Source organism: Carcharhinus amblyrhynchos, unplaced genomic scaffold (genome assembly GCF_965287045.1).
Source record: "Carcharhinus amblyrhynchos unplaced genomic scaffold, sCarAmb.v2.hapA scaffold_42, whole genome shotgun sequence".
NCBI classification, from domain to species: Eukaryota; Metazoa; Chordata; class Chondrichthyes; order Carcharhiniformes; family Carcharhinidae; genus Carcharhinus; species Carcharhinus amblyrhynchos.
The window spans coordinates 761568-781647 of record NW_027649783.1 but is presented as its reverse complement, the minus strand read 5'-3'; the positions used below and the strand labels follow the sequence as shown (position 1 = coordinate 781647).

Genomic DNA, 20080 nt, shown 5'->3' with positions numbered 1-20080 from the left:
CAAAATTTGCAGAAGACACAATATATGTCGCAAAGTAAATTGTGGAGAGGACGTAAGGAGCTTGGAGATAGTTATAGAAAGGTTTTGTGCATGGGTAGAAACCTGGCAACTGGAATATAATGCGAACTTATTCATTTTGGCAGGAAGAGAGCAAAACCAGATTATTACTCAATTCTAGAAGGGCTGCAAACTTCCCCAGATGCAAAGGGATCTCGTTGTGTTCGAGTCACAAATATTTAGTATGCAGGTACAACAAGTATTAAAAAAGGTTAATGGAATGTCTGCTTTGTTACAGACATTTGACCATGTAAGAAAATAATGTTATGTTTCAGTTGTTTAGGTCATTAGTGAAGTATCTCGAATATTGTCTGAACTTTCGGTATCCATATTTAATGAAGGATGTAAATGCGCTGTAATCGGTCCAGAAGAGATTGTCAGTTTGATAACTTGAATAGTTGGACAGTGCAGAGGAGATTTACCAGATTGAGAAGAGGAAAGGTTCCACAGACTGGCTGGGAATCTCTGCACCGGAGATACTCCGAGTGGGAGGTACCTTGTTCAAAGCACATCAGATCTTGAATGGTCTTCACAAGTTGCGCGTGGAAATGATGTCTCTTCTTGTGAGTGAATGCAGAACAACGGACACTTGAAGAAAACTGAGCTTCCTCTTTTGGGGTCGGTGAATTCTGTTCTCTCGGAGCATTGGAACTCTGCCTCAGAAGGCGGTGGAGGCGGGGATATTGAACACTTTTATTCCGGAGGTGGATAGATTCCTATTTGGCAACAGAATCAAAGGTTATCGGGAACAGATGGAAATGTGGAAATCGAAACACAAACAGATCAGCCAATGGCGGGGCAGACTTGTGGGGCCGAATGGCCTTCTTCTGCCCTTATTTCCTCTGTTCGGGTGTCCTTCTCCTGATTGTAAATTTCCCCTCAACAGGACTGCTGAAACTCACCGACACTCACGGTTCACTCGGAACACCGGAATTAAACTAAAACATGGAAAAATTAAAATCTGCTTGGGATTCCCAATCCTGTCAGACTGTATGGTTGTTTTCCGACTTCTGCAAAGATATTTTCTCTGCAATGAGTTCCCGGGAGGTAAACACTGCTTCGGCTTTCACTCATGGTCGCCACCTTCATTGCAAAGAAGTATCTTTCGGAAAAAATGCAGGGCTCGTCCGGGATTTGAACGCGGGACCTCTCGCATTCTTCATATTACGCCCAAAGCGAGAATCATACCCCTAGACCAACGAGCCACCCATAGCAGTCTGCCCCCTGAACTTTTCAAAGTATTTCAAATTTAGGCAATTTTTTTTTGACAACTCAGATTTATTGAACAATGTTCCATTTCACTGTCTGTTTTGATGAAATCATGATGTGGAGATGCCGGCGTTGGACTGGGGTAAACACAGTAAGAATTCTCACAACACCAGGTTAAAGTGCAATCAGTTTATTTGATAGTAAACCCACAAGCTTTCGGGGTTTGCCCATTCATCACCCGACGAAGGGGCAAATCCCGAAAGCATGTGAGTTTACTATCAAATAAATTGATTGGACTCTTACCTGGTGTTGTAAGACTTCTTACTCAGTCAAAGAAGACAGAGGATCACACTGGAAGGATTTGTTTCTGAATAGAGGGCTGTGGCAAGTGGTGTTCCTCAGGGATCAGTGCTGGGACCTTTGCTGTTTGTAATATATAAATTATTTGGAGGAAAGTGTAACTGATTTGATTAGTAAGTTGTCAGACAACACAAACGATGGTGGATTTGTGGGTAGTGATGAGGGCCATCAGAGGATACAGCAGAATATAGATCAGTTGGAGACTTGGGCAGAGAGATGGCCGATGGTATTTAATCCGGACAAATGTGGGTTAATTCATTTTGGAAGGTCTAATGCAGATAGGAAATATATAGTAAATGACAGAACCCATAAGAGTATTGATAGCCAAAGGGATCTGAGTGGACAGGTCCACAGGTCTTTGAAATTGGCAATGATGGTGGAGAAGGTAGTCAAGGAGGCATACAACATTCTTGCATTCATCGGCTCAGACATTGAGTTTAAAAATTGGCAAGTCATGTTGCTGCTTTATAGAACTTTACTGAGGCTGCACTTGGAATTTAGTGTTCAGTTCCGACCGCCAAACTACCAGAAGAATGTGGAGGCTTTGGAGAGGGTGCAGAAAAGATTTACGAGGATGTTGCCTGCTAAGGATGGCATTAGCTATGAGGAGAGTTTCGAGAAACTTGGTTTGTCCTCCCTAGAACGAAGGAGGTTGAGGGGCGACTTGCGAGAAGTCCACAAGATTACGAGAGGCATGGACAGAGTGGATAGTCAGAAGCTTTTTTTTTCCCCCTGGGTGAAAGAATCAGTCTCTAGGAGGCAAAGGTTTAAGGTGTGAGGGACAAGGTTTAAAAGAGATGTATGAGGGAAGGAGTGGTGGGTGCCTGGAACTCTTTGCCACGGATGTAGTGGAAATGGATACGGCAGTGACTTCTTAGCGGTGTATTGACAAATTCATGAATAAGATGGAAATAGAGGGATCTGGTCGCGGAATGGAAGGAGGGTTTAGATAAGTCGGGTAGCATGATCGATGCAGGCTTGGAAGGCCGAAGGGCCTGTTTCTGTGCTGTAATTTTCTTTGATCTTTGCTCACCCAGAGAAAATCTACGCAAACACGGGGAAACATGGAGACTCCACACAGACACTGAGTCAAACCGGGAATCAAACCCGGGTCCCTGGTGCTGTGAGGCAGCAGCAGCTTCCTATCCACCCTGTCCGTTTCATATACACCTCAATCAGGTCTCCTCTCAGCCTTCACTGCTCTAAATAAAATAATCTGATCCAATCCAATCTCTCTTCATAGCTCAAATTCTCCATCCCAGTCTACGATCTGGTCCCTGGTGAATGGACACTGCACCCTCTCCAGTGCAATCAAATCCTTACTGTAGTGATTTGACCTGAACTGCACACTGTCCTCCAGCGGTGGCCTCACCAAAATGTTGTCCAGCTCGAAGTGAACCTTCCTGCTCTTACAATCATGCATTAATATTCCATTCCTCACGCTGCATGAATCTTCACAACTCACAGACTCAAAGGGATTTCCAATATTGGAAAACATTGGAGGTTTCCTTTGTATTTTCAGGGATTTGGAATCAATGGATCATCCAAAAATAGAACTGAAAAATATGAAATCACAGCATTTATTGACATTGTGCTAATGTCAGGGTAATATTCAAGGTGTTGACTCCGTGGCGTCGCCACGTCAAAGGTGAGCCAAAATGCTGATGAATTGAACGAACGTTGATCTCGGGTCACGAAAAGTTTCCGTACAAATGTAAAGATTTCCATTTTCGAAAGTTTCAATTCTTGACAGTCTTTTATTTTTGCCGTTTTCAAAATGAGAGAACAACACAAGTACAATTTGGCATAATAAAATTGCGATGAACTCCCCGTCGGGGAATTGAACCCCGGTCTCCCGCGTGACAGGCGGGGATACTAACCACTATACTAACGAGGAACTGACCCTATAATTGACGAAATGCATTGTACACTTGCCATTTACACTTCCGGAACGACAACTCACTTCTGACGAGATCAGTTATTTTCCCCAATATGGAGAACCATTTAATGCAGCAAACAGCGGCTTCAACGCATTAATTAAGACTTTTGGATTAGCAGGAAAGAGAATGAGATGGATGCATGAAGAAAAAACACAAATCAGGTGCAGACAGAAAGGTGCGTTTGCCGTTCATATCAAACCGCATGTTCTTTTTAATTTTGGAGGAAAGACGGGGTGTCTTGAAGTCTGAACATTCTGGACAATCTCAGCTGGTCTCTCGCCACAGATGATGTCAGACCTGCTGAGTTTTTCCAGCATTTTCATTTGTTGTTTCAGATTCCAGCATTGGCAGTATTTTGCTTTTATCTTGTCTCGAAATGTGTTTTTTTTTCCCAAACGGCTGGAAGTTTCAAAGTGCTTTACAGCTGAGATACATTCCTTTCATTATATTGTCTTTTTATTGCCCGAGGCACAGGCGCAAGTTGAGCATATACATAAAGTACTGTATCTCTCATCGTTTTGAAATTCGTCATTTCAGGAACAATAAACTTTATCCAGATCCAAAATCCGAGGACGGATGAATAATTGTTCCTTGAATCTGACGTGATTTGAACACACAACCTTCTAATCTGGAGCCAGACGCGCTACCGTTGCACCACAAGCTCACAGACCTTACGGGCCTTTTACATCTGTGTTGTGTTTGGTGAATGCAAAAACCAAACAGGGAATTGTCTCCCTCTTTACTTTCTCGGGATTTAAATAGAATGGAAGGGTAACAACGAAGCAAAATTAACGAGAAAGTAGAAACACAACATTATCCTACAGGAGAAATGTGTTCTTTGTTCAAGAGGTGATTAGAAAGGGCATTTTTGTATGACGAGGTGGCCCAGTGGTGAAGGCGATGGATTGCTACTTCATTGCGTTCTACACATTTGGGTTTGCATCCCATCCTCGTCGGAAATACGTCTTCACTGCCCCTTTATTGGGGGTAAACTCAGTGTGTGGGGATGCGGCCTGGGTCGGATTGCTGTTGGTGTAGCCTCGATGGGCCGAATGCCCTTCTTCTGCACTGTGGGGATTGTTTGAATTTCGGGGCGGCAGTTTCACTTCTCTGAAAGCATTGATCCACCAGTTCCTTATCTAAAAAGCCGACTCCAATGAGTTCCTGACCACAATCTTTGAATATCTCACCAGATAACGATGAAAAGTCCAACATGTCATTCTTTGCGCCGCAGCTGCAGCATTTATTCCCAATTCCCATAGAACATTACAGCACAGAAACAGGCCTTTTGGCCTTCCCTGGCTGTGCCGAACCATTTTTCTACCTAGTCCCACTTACCTGCACTTGAACCACATCCTTCCGCACCTCTCTCATCCATGTACCTGTCCAAGCTTTTCTTCAATGTTAAAAATGAGCCCGCATTTACCACTTCATCCGGCAGCTCATTCCACATTCCCACCACTCTCTGTGTGAAGAAGCCCTCCCCCCCAAATATTCCCTTTAACCTTTCCCCTTCACCCTTAACCCATGTCCTCTACTTTTTTTTGCCTCCCCTCGCCTCCGTTGAAAAAGTGTATTTGCATTCACTCTATCTATACCCATCAAAATTTTATACACCTCTATCAAATATCCCCCCATTCTTCTAAGATCCAGGGAATAAAGTCCTAACCTATTCAAGCTTTCTCTGTAACTCAGTTTCTCAAATCCCGGCAACATCCTTGTAAACCTTCTCTGCACTCTTTCAACCTGATTAATATCCATCCTGTAATTAGGTGACCAAAACTGCACGCAGTACTCTAAATTCGGCCTCACCAATGTCTTATACAGCCTCACCATAACATTCCAACTCTTATACTCAATACTTTGATTTATAAAGGCCAATTTTCAAAAGCACTCTTTACGACCCTATCTACCTGTGACGCCACTTTTAGGGAATTCTGTATCTGTACGCCCAGATCCTTCTGTTCTCCTGCACTCTTCAGTGTCCTATCATTATCCTTGTATGTTCTAGCTTGGTTTGTCCTTCCAAAGTGCAACACCTCACACTTGTCTGCATTAAACTCCATCTGCCATTTTTCTGCCCATTTTTCTAGCTGAAGCAAATCCCTCTGTAAGCTTTGAAAACCTTCCTCACTGTCCACTACTCCTCCAATCTTTATATCGTCAGCAAATTTACTGAACCAATTCACCACATTATCATCCAGATCATTGATGAGCTTTTGGGGTTTGCCCCTTCGCCAGGTGAATGGAGAGGTCTGGCCTCAGACAGAGCATATAACAGCACAGACAGTTTACAGATTACTGATTAGAATGCGAACCTTTACACCTAACCTGCAATTCAAGTCTTAAAGATGCCGAAAATGTGAGTGGAAAGAGCATTATGCATAGGTTAAAGAGATGTGTATTGTCTCCAGAGAGCACAGTAATTGAAGGTTTGCAAACCCAGACAAGTCACAGGGGGTTACAGATAGGGCGACATGAACCCAAGATCCCGGTTGAGACCCTTCCACATGTGTGCGGAACTTGGCTATCAGTCTCTGCTCAGCGACTCTGCGCTGTCGTGTGTCGTGAAGGCCGCCTTGGAGAACGCTTTCCGGAAGGTCAGAGGTCGAATGCCTGTGCTATAAGGCAGCAGCAGCTTCCGATCCGCCCTGTCCATTCCTTATATACCTCAATCAGGTCTCCTCTCAGCCTTCACTGCTCTGAATAAAACAGTCTGATCCAATCCAGTCTCTCTTCACAGCTCAAATTCTCCATCCCAGACAACGATCTGGTCACTGGTAAATGGACCATGTTCTGCAGTAATATATTCTCTGCAATGATTTCTCGGGAACACGAATCTGCTCCTGATTTTAATCATTTTCGGAATCTACTTTGGAAAAAAATAAAAATTAACACTGGGCTCGTCCGGGATTTGAACCCGGGACCTCTCGCATTTTAATACCGTAACCCTGAGCGAGAATCATACCCCTAGACCAACGAGCCAACCGCCAAAATCTGTCAAATGCAAATATTTTTTCAATATCTCCCACAGATTATTAACCATTTTTTCGTAACAACATTGTAAAATCAGGAATGTTCCCGAACAATGTTCCATTTCACTGTCTGTTCTGGTGAAGATCAGAAGCAGTGATATCAGTTTTCACCACTCCCCAAGTCGACCTGTGGTTGTAACTCGCCAGTCGCGTCGGTAATCTCATTCTGACAGCCGGATTTGATTGGATTTGATTTATTTTTGTCACATGAAATAGTACACAGTGAAAGGTATGGTTTCTTGCAGACAAAGCATACCGCACATAGAGAAGGAAGGGAAAAAGTGCTGGATGTAATACCACCTCATCTTTCCACAAATAAGACCAAAACTGGACACAATATTCCAGTTGTGGCTTCATCCACACGATTGAAACAATATTTCTCTACTTTCTTACTCCAGTTCTTTTGCAATATATGCTGACATTCAAATTCCCTTTTAAATAATACATTTTACCCGCAAAGTGACTTTCTGTGATTCTGGACAGAGACAGCCAGATCCCTCTGCCCAGACAGATTTTGAAACTGCTTTCCAGAAGGATAATAATTTGCCTTTCGCATTTATCCACATTGAACTCCATCTGCCAAAAGCTATCCAATTCTCCGAGTATATCTAGATCCATCTGGAATATTTTTACATCCTCTTCACCGCCTGCTTTCCCACAAATTGTGTATTATTCACAAATTTTGTCGTGTTCCACTCTGTCCCTGCTTGCAGATCATTGATATAGATTGGAAAGAGTTGAGATCCGAGGACTGGCCCCTGTGGCACCCCGCTTGTTACAGTTCGCCAGCCTAAGAAGGATCCATTTTCCCCCCATTTATCCCGGCCCTCTGCTCCCTGTCAGTCAGCCAATCCTCAATCCAATCCAGTTCTCTCCGCTGACTCCCAGACACCAGAACATTTCATGGGAAAACTCTAGCTGCTGTTACCTACAAATAAAAACTACGGTCCAGTTCCTACATTCCCAGCTCAGTAACACCTCCAGAAACAGCTCCAAAAAGAATGCACTGAAATGATACAGTTTAATGGGGAAAATCAGGTCTGTGTAGCAGCGACACGGCATGTGCTTGTGGGGTAACGATAGCGGGACTTACTCCCATATTATGAAAGTTTCCTGTTCAAATCACGTCAAGCTTCTGGAGCCTTTGTGCAGTTGGTTCCTGGATTTTATTTCTGGATAATATTCCCGAAATGATCAATTTCAAAAGCATGATTTAAATGATATTTTAGGAATACTCCATGTTTACAGCCTCAGTTTATATTTCTTTCCACAGTTTTATATCGGAGCGATGTTTCAGGGATGTGATGTGTCCATTGCTTATAAAATCAAAGCAAACCCCACAGTCCCAGATGAAACTCGGTGTCATCAAAGAGGAGAACTGACTGGCGGTGATTTAACGGAGGATTCACACCTCAGGCCACGAGCAAGGCTGAGAACGCGGCCTTCATAAATAACCTCGATATTACATAGAAACATAGAAGATAGGAGCGGGAGGAGGCCATTTGGCCCTTCGATCCTTCTCTGCTATTCATCACGATCATGGCTGATCGTCCAATCAGCAGTCGAATCCTGCTTTCTCCCCACATCCTTTGACCCCATTCGTCACAAGTGCTAAATCTATCCGCTTCTTGAATCCATTCAATGTTTTGGCATCAACTACTTCCTGTGCGAATGAATTCCACAGGCTCTTTGAGTGAAGAAATGTCTCCTCATCTCCGTCCTAAGACGGGAATGAAACCCGTGCTGAATAAGATGCCCGACCAACTGAGAAATACCTGCCGCCCAAGGTGACACAAATCAACAAGAGGGTGGAAATTTACTGTCAACGAAACCAGGATAACCCCTGGGGCAGCAACCAACTGCCCCACTTGGATGTGAATGCGAATATCATAGCAAAGGGTGGCTTTGATCCATCATCTTCTGGGTTATGGGCCCAGCACGCTTCTGCTGCGCCACTCTGCTCTGCACACACTTGCTTTCTGCCTTTTATCAAGAACACAAGAGTAGGGAAACTCGGCCGTTGTCAGAACTGTCTCTGAGTTTGGAATTCTGTCTGTATTTGTCCAGCTCTGGGGTTGTAGGATGGGACTCAGGTCCAGGACTCTGGCTGCGGTTGAAAAATGGATAGAGACACGTTTTAAATATAATGAGGATGAAGATGGAATTCAAATCGATTTGCGCAGGGCGGGTGTTCGTTGAGTGAGTGTATCAGAATGGCCGGAAAGTTTAAGACGCTGTTTTCAGGCATCACATTTCTCTGAAATCCCAATCCTGATGGTGATTTTTCCGTATCGAGGTACCGTCCAAACCCGCGAAATCTTTCAGCTGGAAGCACAAGGGCAGCAGATGCAGAGAAACAAGGACCACCTGCAAGTTCCACTCCGAGAGACACACACCATCCTGACTTGGAAATATATCGCCGTTTCTGTGGCTGTCTCACAATCCTGGAACACCCTCCCTAACAGCACAGTGTGTGTACATACACCATATGGACTGCAGTGGCTCAAGAAAGAATTTACCACCCAATTAATACTAGATAAGGAATGCTGGCCCAGTCCGCGACAGCAACATCCCGTGAAAATAACATTTTGAAAAATCATCTGTGTCGGAGTCGGGGAACATCTGACTTCAGATTAGAAAACTATGTATGTCAATTAAATCCTGAAGGCGGATACTTTATACCAGATGTGTGTCTGACATCATCTGTGGAGAGAGGCCAGCTGAGATTGTCCAGAATGTTCAGACTTCAAGACCCCACCTTTCCTCCAAAATTAAAAAGAACATGCAGTTTGATATGAACGGCAAACGCACCTTTCTGTCTCCACCTGATTTGTGCTTTTTCTTCATGCATCCATCTCATTCTCTTTCCTGCTAATCCAAAAGTCTTAATTAGCTGTTTGCTGCATTAAATGGTTCTCCGTATTGGGGAAAATAACTGATCTCGTCAGAACTGAGTTATCGCTCTGGAAGTGTAAGTGGCAAGTGTAGAATGCGTTTCGTCGTTTCGTGGGCCAGCTCCTCGTTAGTATAGTGGTTAGTATCCCCGCCTGTCACGCGGGAGACCGGGGTTCAATTCCCCGACGGGGAGTTTATTATAATTTTATTATGTCAAATTGTACTTGTGTCGTTCTGCAACTTTGAAAACGGCAAAAATAAAAGACTGTGAAGAATTGAAACTTTCGAAAATGGAAATCTTTACATTTGTCCGGACACTTTTGGTAACCTGAGATCAACGTTCGTTCAATTCATCAGCATTTTCGCTCACCTTTGATTTGGCGATGCCACGGAGTCAACACGTCGAATATTACCCTGATATTAGCACAATGCCAATAAATGCTGTGATTTCATATTTTTCAGTTCTATTTTTGGATGATCCACTGATTCCCAGATCCCTGAAAATACAAAGGAAACCTCCAATGTTTTCTAATATTGGAAATACCTTTGAGTCTGTGAGTTGTGAAGATTCATGCAGCGTGAGGAATGGAATATTAATGCACGATTGTAAGAGCAGGAAGGTTCAGTTCGAGCTGGAAAAAATGTTAGTGAGGCCACCGCTGGAGGACAGTGTGCATTTCCGGTCAAATCACTACAGTAAGGATATGATTGCACTGGAGAGGGTGCAGTGTCCATTTACCAGGGACCAGATCGTTGCCTGGGATAGAGAATTTGAGCTATGAAGAGAGTCCATGAAGACACCATTCACTGTCCTATTCTCATCAACCATCTTCGTTACTTCCTTGAAACACTCGATCATGTTCGTGAGACAAGAGCTCCCCTTTACAAAACCATGTTGTTTCTCACTGATATGTCCACTCATGTCCTAGTGGGAAAATATCCTGTCTCGAAGAATCCTCTCCAATAATTCCCCGACCATTGATGTCGGGCTCACCGGCCTGTAATTACCTGGATTGTTGGTGTTATTCTTCTTCAACAAAGGAACAACATAGGCGATTCTCCGATCATCTGGGACCTCCTCTGCAGCCAGTCAGAAGACAAAGATTCCTCTCAAGGCTCCAACAATTTCCCCCCTTGTCTCTCTCAGTATTTTGAGTATATCCCATCAGACCTATCTTGTCGACCTTAATATTTCTTCAGGGCACCAATACCTTCTCCGTGTTGATCTCAACATGACTCAAACCACCTGCACATCCTTCCCCAGACTCATCATCATACACGTCATTTTCAGTCAACACTGACGCAAAGTTCTCATTTAATACTTCACCCATTTACTCTAGCTCCACGCATAGATTCTCTTCGTTGCCCTTGAGTGGGACGACCCTTTCCCTGGCTACCCTCTTGCTCGTTATGTATGTATAAACAACCCTGGGATTTTCCTTAATCCTGCTGGCCAGTGTATTTTTCGTGGCCACTTTTAGTCTATTGTTTCATTATGTTTTCATCTTCCTCATCAGGTTAAGGAGCGGCGCTCCAAAAGCTCGTTTACCAAATAAATCTGTTGGACTTTAACCTGGTGTCCTGCTGCTACTTAATGTGCCTCCCCCTGTCCCACGTCGGCAATTCCACGTCTGTTTGTGAGAGAATGGAATTAATACTGTATCTGTTATCCATGATCTGCAGACAGATTTGTTCCTCTATCTGAGCCTCTGGCTCAGATCTTCAGGTCGTCATTGGTCTCTGGTGTAGTCCCGGAGGATTGGAGGATAGCGAATGTTGTCCCATTGTTTAAGAAGGGGAACAGAGACTTTGCCGGGAATTATAGACCGGTGAGTCTTACTTCTGTTGTGGGCAAGGTTTTAGAAAAAATTATTAGGGATAGGATTTATAGTTATTTGGAGTGTAATGAATTGATTAGAAATAGTCAGCATGGTTTTGTAGCAGGTAGGTCGTGCCTTACTAACCTTACTGAGTTTTTTGAGAAGGTGACCAAAGAGGTGGATGGGGGTAAGGCAGTTGACGTGTTATACATGGATTTTAGTAAGGCGTTCGATAAGGTTCACCATGGTAGGCTTCTGCAGAAAATGCAGATGTATGGGATTGTGGGTAATCTAGGAAGTTGGATCAGGAATTGGCTATCAGATAGGAGACAGAGGGTGGTGGTGGATGGTAAATATTCATCATGGAGTGCAGTTACGAGTGGTGTGCCTCAGGGATTAAGAGATCTCTGGATAGGTTTATGGACGAAAAGGGATTGGTATAGGCTAGTGGGTCATTGTTTTTGTAACTGGTCGGCGCAACATCGTGGGCCGAAGGGCCTGTTCTGCGCTGTAATGTTCTATGTTCTATGTTCTATGTTCTATCTCTTTCTCACCACACTTCCCTTTTTCCTTCTCTATCACTTCTGATCACATTGTATTGAATAGTAATTGCCTGGTTTTCTATGTGACTGATGGAGTCACTCTGTCCGTGGTACTGTTGGGGACTCAATGTGTATTTGCCAGTTAGTGGGAGCTGAGAGTGACTGCGGGGTTCATCCCCTCCCTGCGATGTCTGTCATTTTGGGATTAATGTTGTAACTGTCCTTCTCGGTCACTATATGAGGGGACTGGGTTTACTTTTACCTATCAGTCTCTGCAATTGCCTGTGGGGTTCATCCTCTAATTGTCAGTCTCTGGCTGTGTAAATCAATGTGTACTCTTTAAATATCAGAGAAGAGAGAAAATTACAGCATAGGAGCTGCCCTTCAGCCCTCTGAGCCTCCGCCGACCATGCTGCCCATGTGAACTAAAACCTCCTTTCAGTCTGTGGCACTGAGCCTGCTTTCTGCTCAATGGGCCGAGTGTTGGCGAGTGGAATTAGTTGGGCAGGCCAGGGCGTTTCATGCATCACTGTAGATTCGATGGGCCAAAGGGCCTCTTCGACACTATCCTATTCTCTGATACAGGGCCTTACAACCCAAGCTTGGAAAATGATGTATTCATACATATGTACTTTGGGTGGATGTCAGTATAAACTGCAGAAATTTGGTTCATGTCTTAAAACTCACAGTTTGTTTTCCCCGCATAGAATTGTTGATATTTCAAACATTCGAATTTGTTGTGAATGCTGAAAACGCAGTGACTTTTAGAACACTTCATAGAATCATAGAAAACCTACAGTGCATAAAAAGGCCATTTGGCCCATCGAGTCCGCACTGACCAAAATTCCACCCAAGCCCTACCCCCATATCCCTACGTATTTGCCCGTAATCAAAAAATCTCAGGACATTCAGAGGCAATTTCAGCGTCGACTGCCGTGCCGCCCAATATCGTTCAGTTTGAGGGAAAAGGTAAACTGGCCCGTATAGGGATCGAACCCGCGACCTTGGCGTTATTAGCACCACGCTCTAACCAACTGAGCTAACCGGCCACATGCAAACGGACCTCCACGGATGGTTATCGGGGCAGCACGGTAGCATAATGGTCAGCACTGCTGCTGCACAGCTCCAGGGACCTGGCTTCAATTAGAGAAGTTTGCACATTCTCCACGTGTCTGCGTGGGTTTCCTTCGGATGCTCCAGTTTCCTCCCACAGACCAAAGACGTGTGGGTTAGGTTGATTGGCTGTGCTAAAATTTCCCCTTAGTGTCCTGAGATGCGAAGGTTCGAGGGATTAGCGTGTAAAAAATGTAGGAATCAGGGGGTAGGGCCTGGATAGGATTGTGGTCCGTGCAGACTCGATGGGCTGAAGGGCCTCTTTCTGCACTGTAGGGTTAAAGAAAAACACTTACCAGAAACATATTTCTATATGTGTGTTGCCTGATGTTGTTGTTGCTGCTCTTGTTTTTTTTTACTGTGACTGTGTTTTCACTGTTTGGCAATGAAGACAAATAAATAAATGTCTCATGATCGATTTGAATGGTAGAACAGAGTCAAAGTGCCATGTGCAATGTCTGTTCTTAATGGCTGTGTTCTGGTGACTGGAAGAGACGGATCGATGGATACTGAGGGAAATAAGGGTGGAAATTGCAGTGGCAATGGAGGCAATTTCTAACCCAGCTCGTTATATGGGTGGTGCCAAATGAGTGGAGAATTGCAAAGGGTAAAGACACCTCTTCAGAAATGGCTGTAAGAATGAGTCCAATCAGTTTCATATCAGTTTAATTGTTGGGCCGAAGGGCCTGTTTCCTGTGCTGTGTTCTTCTTTGTTGTTCAATATGTAATATTCTCCAAATAATAACCGGAGGGGTAAAAAAAATAACACCCACCTGTGCTGATGCACAATAATTAAGGAAAGCCCCTCAGTAATCCCATAATGAACTTGATCGAGATTTTCATGAGGGTAATGGAAAAGGCGAGGATTCAAATCCAAGTCCTGATAATGCTTGGGGGAGGCAGTGGCAGTGGACAAGTAATCCAGAGATCCTGGGTAATACTCTGAGAAGCTGGGTTCAAAACCCAAAAGGGCAGATGGTGAAATTTTAATTCAAGACAAACCCTGAATTAATTGTCCATTTTTATAAAACCTCATGCCGTTTACTAATGTCCTTCAGGGAACAAAATCTGCAGGAGGAGTGTATTTGAGTCAGCAAGTCCAGAGGTAACAAAAACATGGATGAGGGTTTCAGGTACAGTTGAGATCAGGTATTATCCACAATGTGTGAAGTTACACAGCTGGAAACAGGTGGTCTTGGCGCAGGAACAGATGTGTGGTCAGAATCTCATTTCCAGGTGGAATGATGTGCCAAGGTTACATGAGTTTGTTTCGGCCTCGACAGTGACCAGGGAGAGTGATGGAGTCATTGACTGGGAATGGAATTTGTGGTGGGACCTTTGACCTTCCAGATGTTTAATGGGGAATTATCTGCTTATCGAGTACAAGCTGCTGGATAAGCAATCTAATAATTTAATAGGATGGATTGGTTCTGAGAGCTGATGGTGAGCTGGAACTGGGTATTATCAGCTTACGTGTGAAAACTAACACTGTTCTTCAGATTATGACACCGAGAGGTAAGGTCTAGAAATAGGAGGGAGCCAAGGATAAATCCTTCAAAGCTTCGGGAGGTAACAACACAGGAGGGAGAAGAGTGACCATTGCGGGTGATATTGTGCCACTGACTAGAAAGGTAAGAATGGAACGTGGCGAGTGCAGTCTTCCCCAGCTGGACAACCATAGAGTATAGAACATTACAGCGCAGTACAGGCCCTTCGGCCCTCGATGTTGTGCCGACCGGTGGAACGAATCTAATGACCCTCCAACCTAAACTATTCCAATATTATCCATATGCCTATCCAACTGACCATTTGAACGCCCTTAAAGTTGAAGAGTCCACAACTGCTGCAGGCAGGGCATTCCACGCCCTTACTACCCCCTGAGTAAAGAACCTACTCTGACATCTGTCCTATAATTATCACCCCTCAATTTAAAGCTATGTCCCCTTGTGTTAGCGATCACCATCCGAGGAAAAAGGCTCTCACTGTCCACCCCATCCAATCCTCTGATCATCTTGTATGCCTCAATCAGGTCACCTCTTCACCTTCTTTTCTCTAACGAAAACAACCTCAAGTCCCTCAGCCTTTCCGCATAAGACCTTCCCACCATACCAGGCAACATCCTGGTAAAACTCCTCTGCACCCTTTCCAACGCCTCCGCATCCTTCTTATAATGCGGCGACCAGAACTGTACGCAATACTCCTCGTGCGGCCGCACCAGAGTTTTGTACAGTTGCAACATGACCTCACGGCTCCGAAATTCAATCCCTCTACCAATAAAAGCTAACACACCGTACGCCTTCTTAACAACCATGTCAACCTGGGTGCCAACTTTCAGGGATCTATGCACATGTACACCGAGATCTCTCTGCTTGTCGACACTTCCATTAGCCCAATATTCTGTACTCCTGTTACTCTTACCAACGTGATTCACCTCACACTTTTCCGCATTGGTCTTCTACACTTTGCTCAATCTGTTCTTCACAACAATCCTTGAACTGATGTGATGGGAATTTCTTTCGCTGAGAGAAGCTACAATCCCAACATTGAACATCCTGTTGAATATTCAGGGTCTAAGACAAAGAGGATCGCATTTCCCCCTGAATCTGCTGTGTTTTTCTTCAATGTTCCTTTCAAATGACAGCCTGAAAGGATAGCTAGTTAATAGAAGTTTATTCGCTGAAGACTTAGCGCACCGATGGTTCGTTGGTCTAGTGGTATGATTCTCGCTTCGGGGGTTGCCCTGTATGGAGTTGCGAGAGGTCCCGGGTTCAAATCCCGGACGAGCCCTCACTTGTTGCCAGTTTTGGTTCCAAATGTTGGTTGTTTATTTCGAAAAAAACCACGTTGCGTTTTCGATGGCGGGATTTACATGTCTCCAGATCAGGTTTGAAATCCAGCAACACATCCCGACAATTTTCTCAATGCTGCAAATCAAAAGTTTTCAAGAATGTTCACCCACGGAACCAGACTGGAAACTTATCCCAATGAATCAATCAGGGCTGTCCATTGCTTGTCGCGTCAGGGATTCTTGCATCGTGTGTTCAGTTGTATTTTGGTCAGAAAGAAATTGAGTTCTGACAATGCTGTGGGGGGGCGGGGGGGGGGGGGGAGGGGGGGAGGTGGGCGGGGGGGGGAGGAGGGGTCACAGTTTGGTTTTGAATCGATTACATTTTCACTACGTCCCAGGCGTTTCACAGAGCAGGAAGTGAATCTTTGTGAAACTGTTCGGTATTCCACTCCAGAGGTAATTAACTCAATGAAGAGGGGGTTTGGAGAGGCTGTCCGTAGTTGATTAGACACTAGGACTGGGTGATATGCATCTAAGGATACTGAAAGACATGATCAGTGTAATTGCGAAGAGACTGGAAATAACTTTCCAACTTCCGATTTATTAAGGTAACAATGTTTTTTGAACTGTCTTGGGTATTTTGAAATTGTAACCGAGAGTGTTGATAAAGGTAATACTGTTCATGCGGTTTACATAAACTTCCAAAAGCACGGAAATTTTTAATAAGGCAGATTAAAGTAAATGCATCAAAATGTGAATTGATTCGTTGTGAAGGAAGAACCCAGGTTCAAAACATAAACTACATGGTACAGTTCTAAAGAGGCAAATATGTACATATATCTTCCAAGTTGACAGGGATGATCATAGAGGTTTCCAGCATGAAAAAAGGCCCTTCAGCCCAACTTGTCCTTTTTTACCCACTAAGCTAGTCCCAATTGACCGCGTTTGGCCCATATCCCTCGATAGCCATCTTACTGATGTAACTGTCCAAACGCTTTTAAAAAATAAAGTTATACTCACTTCTACTACTACCTCTGGCAGCTTGTTCCAGACAATCACCATCCGTAAAAAATAAAAATGCCCCTCTGCACCCTTTTGTATCTCTCCCCTCTCAGCTTAAACGTATGCCCTCCAGTTTTAGACTCCCCTACAATTTCGAAAAGATATGGACTGTCTCGCTGATCAATGACCCTTATTATTTTGTAGACCTCAAAAAGATCACCCCTAAGTCCAGAGAAAAATTCCTTGCCTATCCAGTCTCTTCTTGTAACTCAAATCATCAAGTCTTGGTAGCATTCTAGTCATTTTTTTCTGCACTCTTTCTAGTTGAATAATATCCTTTCTCTAATCGGGTGACCAGAACTGTACACAGGACGGTGAGGAGAGTGATCATAATAAATCAGACGGCGCTCTGCGTCTTTTTTTTTAATCAATGGGGTACTGAGGACAAAATAACAGAAGCTATGTTAAACCTGCATTTAAATTGGGTTCAGTTTCAAGTGGATACTGTTTCCATTTTCTACAGAGCAATTTATAACAATATTATAAAAGAATTCAGAAGGTGGCAGAAATGTTTCACCAGAATGGTTCGATTGATGAAGAATTTTATTTATTGAGAATGGTTTGACACACTGCGACTGATCTACTTGGAGCAGAGAAGGTTCTGAGGAACAAAGAACAAAGGACAACACAGCACGGGAAACAGGCCCTTCGGCCCAACGAGCCCGCGCCGCCATTTTAACATTATGAGCCTCCTCTCCACCCATGACCCTTGTATTGGAGGTAATCGCTAAAAGAAGCAACAGCAGCATAAAGGAAATGCTGCCAAAGAGAGGGGTCACGGCAGGTTCACTTGAATTCGATTATTCTTCCAAAAATAAAATATGCAGGTTAATCCGGAATTATATAATTTTTGTATTCATTTATGGGTGTCACTGGCTGGCCAGCATTTATTGCCCAATCACAGTGGCCCGAGTGCAGTTGAGAGTCAACCACATTGCTGTTGCTCTGGAGTCACACGGAGGCCAAACCGGAAAGGACGTCAGATTTCGTTCCACAAAGGGCTTTGGTGAACCAGATGGTTATGCCCGGAATTGACAATGGATGAAAGCATAAATAGGATCTGCATTCCACATATTTTGTATTGAATTCAAACCCCACCAGCTGCTGTGTTCGGACTCGAACAAGAGTCCCCAGAGACCCGGACTTTGAGGGCAGCTCAGAATCAAACACATTGCTGTTGATCCGGAATAACATCCAGGCCAGACAGGGTAAGAATTCCGTCCGCAAAATAAATCAGTTAATCGGCTGTTTCTTTTTTCTCCGACAATTGACTCAAGATCATTAATTCCAGGCATTTTTATTGATCCCGAATTTCAGCATCTGCCGTGTGATGGATGTGTGAGGATGCATGTGAGTGTGTGTGTAAGAGAGAGATGAAGTCATTTTCAGTCTGTTTGTGATTGTGGATTAATCCCTTCTATTCCCTCACAAACACAGTGATCCCCTTGCACCTCTGAACTCTAATTGAAAAAAAATACTTGTACCCCTGTGACCCTGGGAGTGGGGGGTGGGTGGTGGTGGTAGTGGGTGGGTGATGTTTGAAGCCAAGGCGTCAGGATGCTGAGTGTGAAACAGTCGATTTTAAACAATGCGTGTCGGAAACTGAAGAGTGAACTTGTCTGTTAGAAGATCACAGAAAAGCTATGTCTGGAGCTGCGCACTGGACACAAGTTTTGGGGTGTCAGTAAATGAACAAAATCAGAAAGGGGGAATCCTGCAAAAATTCAGCAGCTCCGAAAGCAGCTGTGGAGAGATATTCCTGTCGCCAGGATGTAACTCTCCAATTGGATACTTCACGTTGCTCAGATCTGACACTCTCAACACCTTCCTGTAAGGAACAGGAAGGGCGGGAATTGGGTCTTTGTTGATTTGAGCAAACAGAGCAATGCAGCAATGAGAAGCTCCTCACCCCCCGGCGGCTTGGGGGAGGATGGGACTCAGATAAAGGACTCTGGCTGGGGTTCAAAATGGAAAAAAAAATACGCGTCGAGTTTGAAATGTAAATGCTACAAAGATGGAATTCAATTCGATTTCTGCACAGATTTTGCACTTTGTCGAATGTAGTCAGGATAACCGATCTGTCTAAGGCGCCATGTGATGGGCGCAATCTTCTCTCGAGGCGTGGGTTCAACTCTCACTTCTAACGCTGATTTTTTTTCCTTCACGAGGGAACCAACCAAATCCGAGATATCTCTCAGCACAAGGGCAGCAGATGCAGAGGAACAATGACCACCTGTAAGTTCCACTCCGAGACACACATCATCCGGACTTGGAAACATATCACCGTTCCCATGGCTGGCTCACAATCCCGGAACTCCCTCCCTAACAGCAGCCTATGTGTACATACATCACATGGACTGCAGTGTCTCCAGAATGAATTCATCGCCAATTACTCAAAGAAAATTAATTTGGGCAATAAATGCTTCCCGGGCCAATGACACACATACCCCGTATGAATAAAGTATTTTCTTTTTTAAATCATTCGTGCGACAGAAGGAACACAGCTGCCTTCAGAGCAGAAAACTGTGTGTGTGAATCACATCTCTATTTTTACACCAAATGTGTGTCTGAAAACAGTAAGTGGACCCAGCTCACGTTAAACCGTTCAATATTTAGTCGGATAGTTCACAGGTACCTTCCAATTCTGGCAGTATCTCCTTTTTCACAAATGCCACCAGATCTGGAACATATTTCCAGCATTCCGCTGAGGCCACCCATAGTAGTGATGGGCTCTGTGGCTTAGTTGGTTAAAGCGCCTGCCTAGTAAGCAGGAGATTCTGGGTTCAAATCCCAGCGGAGCCTTGGTTCTTTTCCAATGATGTCTGCGACTGTGCCAGTCACCTAACTCGTTTTTGCCTTTCCCTTCACAGTGGATAATCTCCAAAGATGGAAACATTTCGAGACTCCCCACAAATATCTCGACTATTTGTTGAGATGATCCAGGTATTTTCATCACCTTGCAGTAAAAAAAATCATCTGTAATAAACCCAATGCTGTAAGTTCATCAAAGACAGATTTCCATTATTTTCTCAGGGAATTCCGAACACAGTCAAATGGCTTAAATCGTTCCATGTGTCCAAGCAGTCTCTCAAAAAAAACAAAACAAAGAACGAAATCAGCCCGGGAAACAGGCCCTTCGGCCCAACGAGCCCGCGCCGCCATCTCAACACCACCAGCCCACCTCTCTACCCATGACCCCTATCTAATGATTTATGGCCATCCAGATATCCAGATCCCACTGCCATCTGTGCGAAAAACC

The 20080-nt window shown here is 44.2% G+C and overlaps 6 non-coding genes across 6 annotated transcripts; 3 read left to right on the top strand and 3 right to left on the bottom strand.

Annotated features, from left to right (window-relative positions):
- Window positions 1–3451: 3451 nt before the first annotated feature.
- On the bottom strand, window positions 3452–3523 carry trnad-guc (transfer RNA aspartic acid (anticodon GUC)). Its single transcript has one exon. It is a non-coding gene; the product is annotated as a tRNA-Asp (tRNA).
- A 2942-nt stretch (window positions 3524–6465) lies between these two features.
- trnap-agg (transfer RNA proline (anticodon AGG)) lies at window positions 6466–6551 on the bottom strand. Its single transcript is given in 2 exon segments — window positions 6466–6501; window positions 6516–6551. It is a non-coding gene; the product is annotated as a tRNA-Pro (tRNA).
- A 3066-nt stretch (window positions 6552–9617) lies between these two features.
- Window positions 9618–9689, top strand: trnad-guc (transfer RNA aspartic acid (anticodon GUC)). The gene has a single exon. It is a non-coding gene; the product is annotated as a tRNA-Asp (tRNA).
- Window positions 9690–12833: 3144 nt separating this feature from the next.
- trnai-aau (transfer RNA isoleucine (anticodon AAU)) lies at window positions 12834–12907 on the bottom strand. Its single transcript has one exon. It is a non-coding gene; the product is annotated as a tRNA-Ile (tRNA).
- Window positions 12908–15668: 2761 nt separating this feature from the next.
- trnap-cgg (transfer RNA proline (anticodon CGG)) lies at window positions 15669–15758 on the top strand. Its single transcript is given in 2 exon segments — window positions 15669–15704; window positions 15723–15758. It is a non-coding gene; the product is annotated as a tRNA-Pro (tRNA).
- Window positions 15759–19549: 3791 nt separating this feature from the next.
- trnat-agu (transfer RNA threonine (anticodon AGU)) lies at window positions 19550–19623 on the top strand. Its single transcript has one exon. It is a non-coding gene; the product is annotated as a tRNA-Thr (tRNA).
- Window positions 19624–20080: the final 457 nt, after the last annotated feature.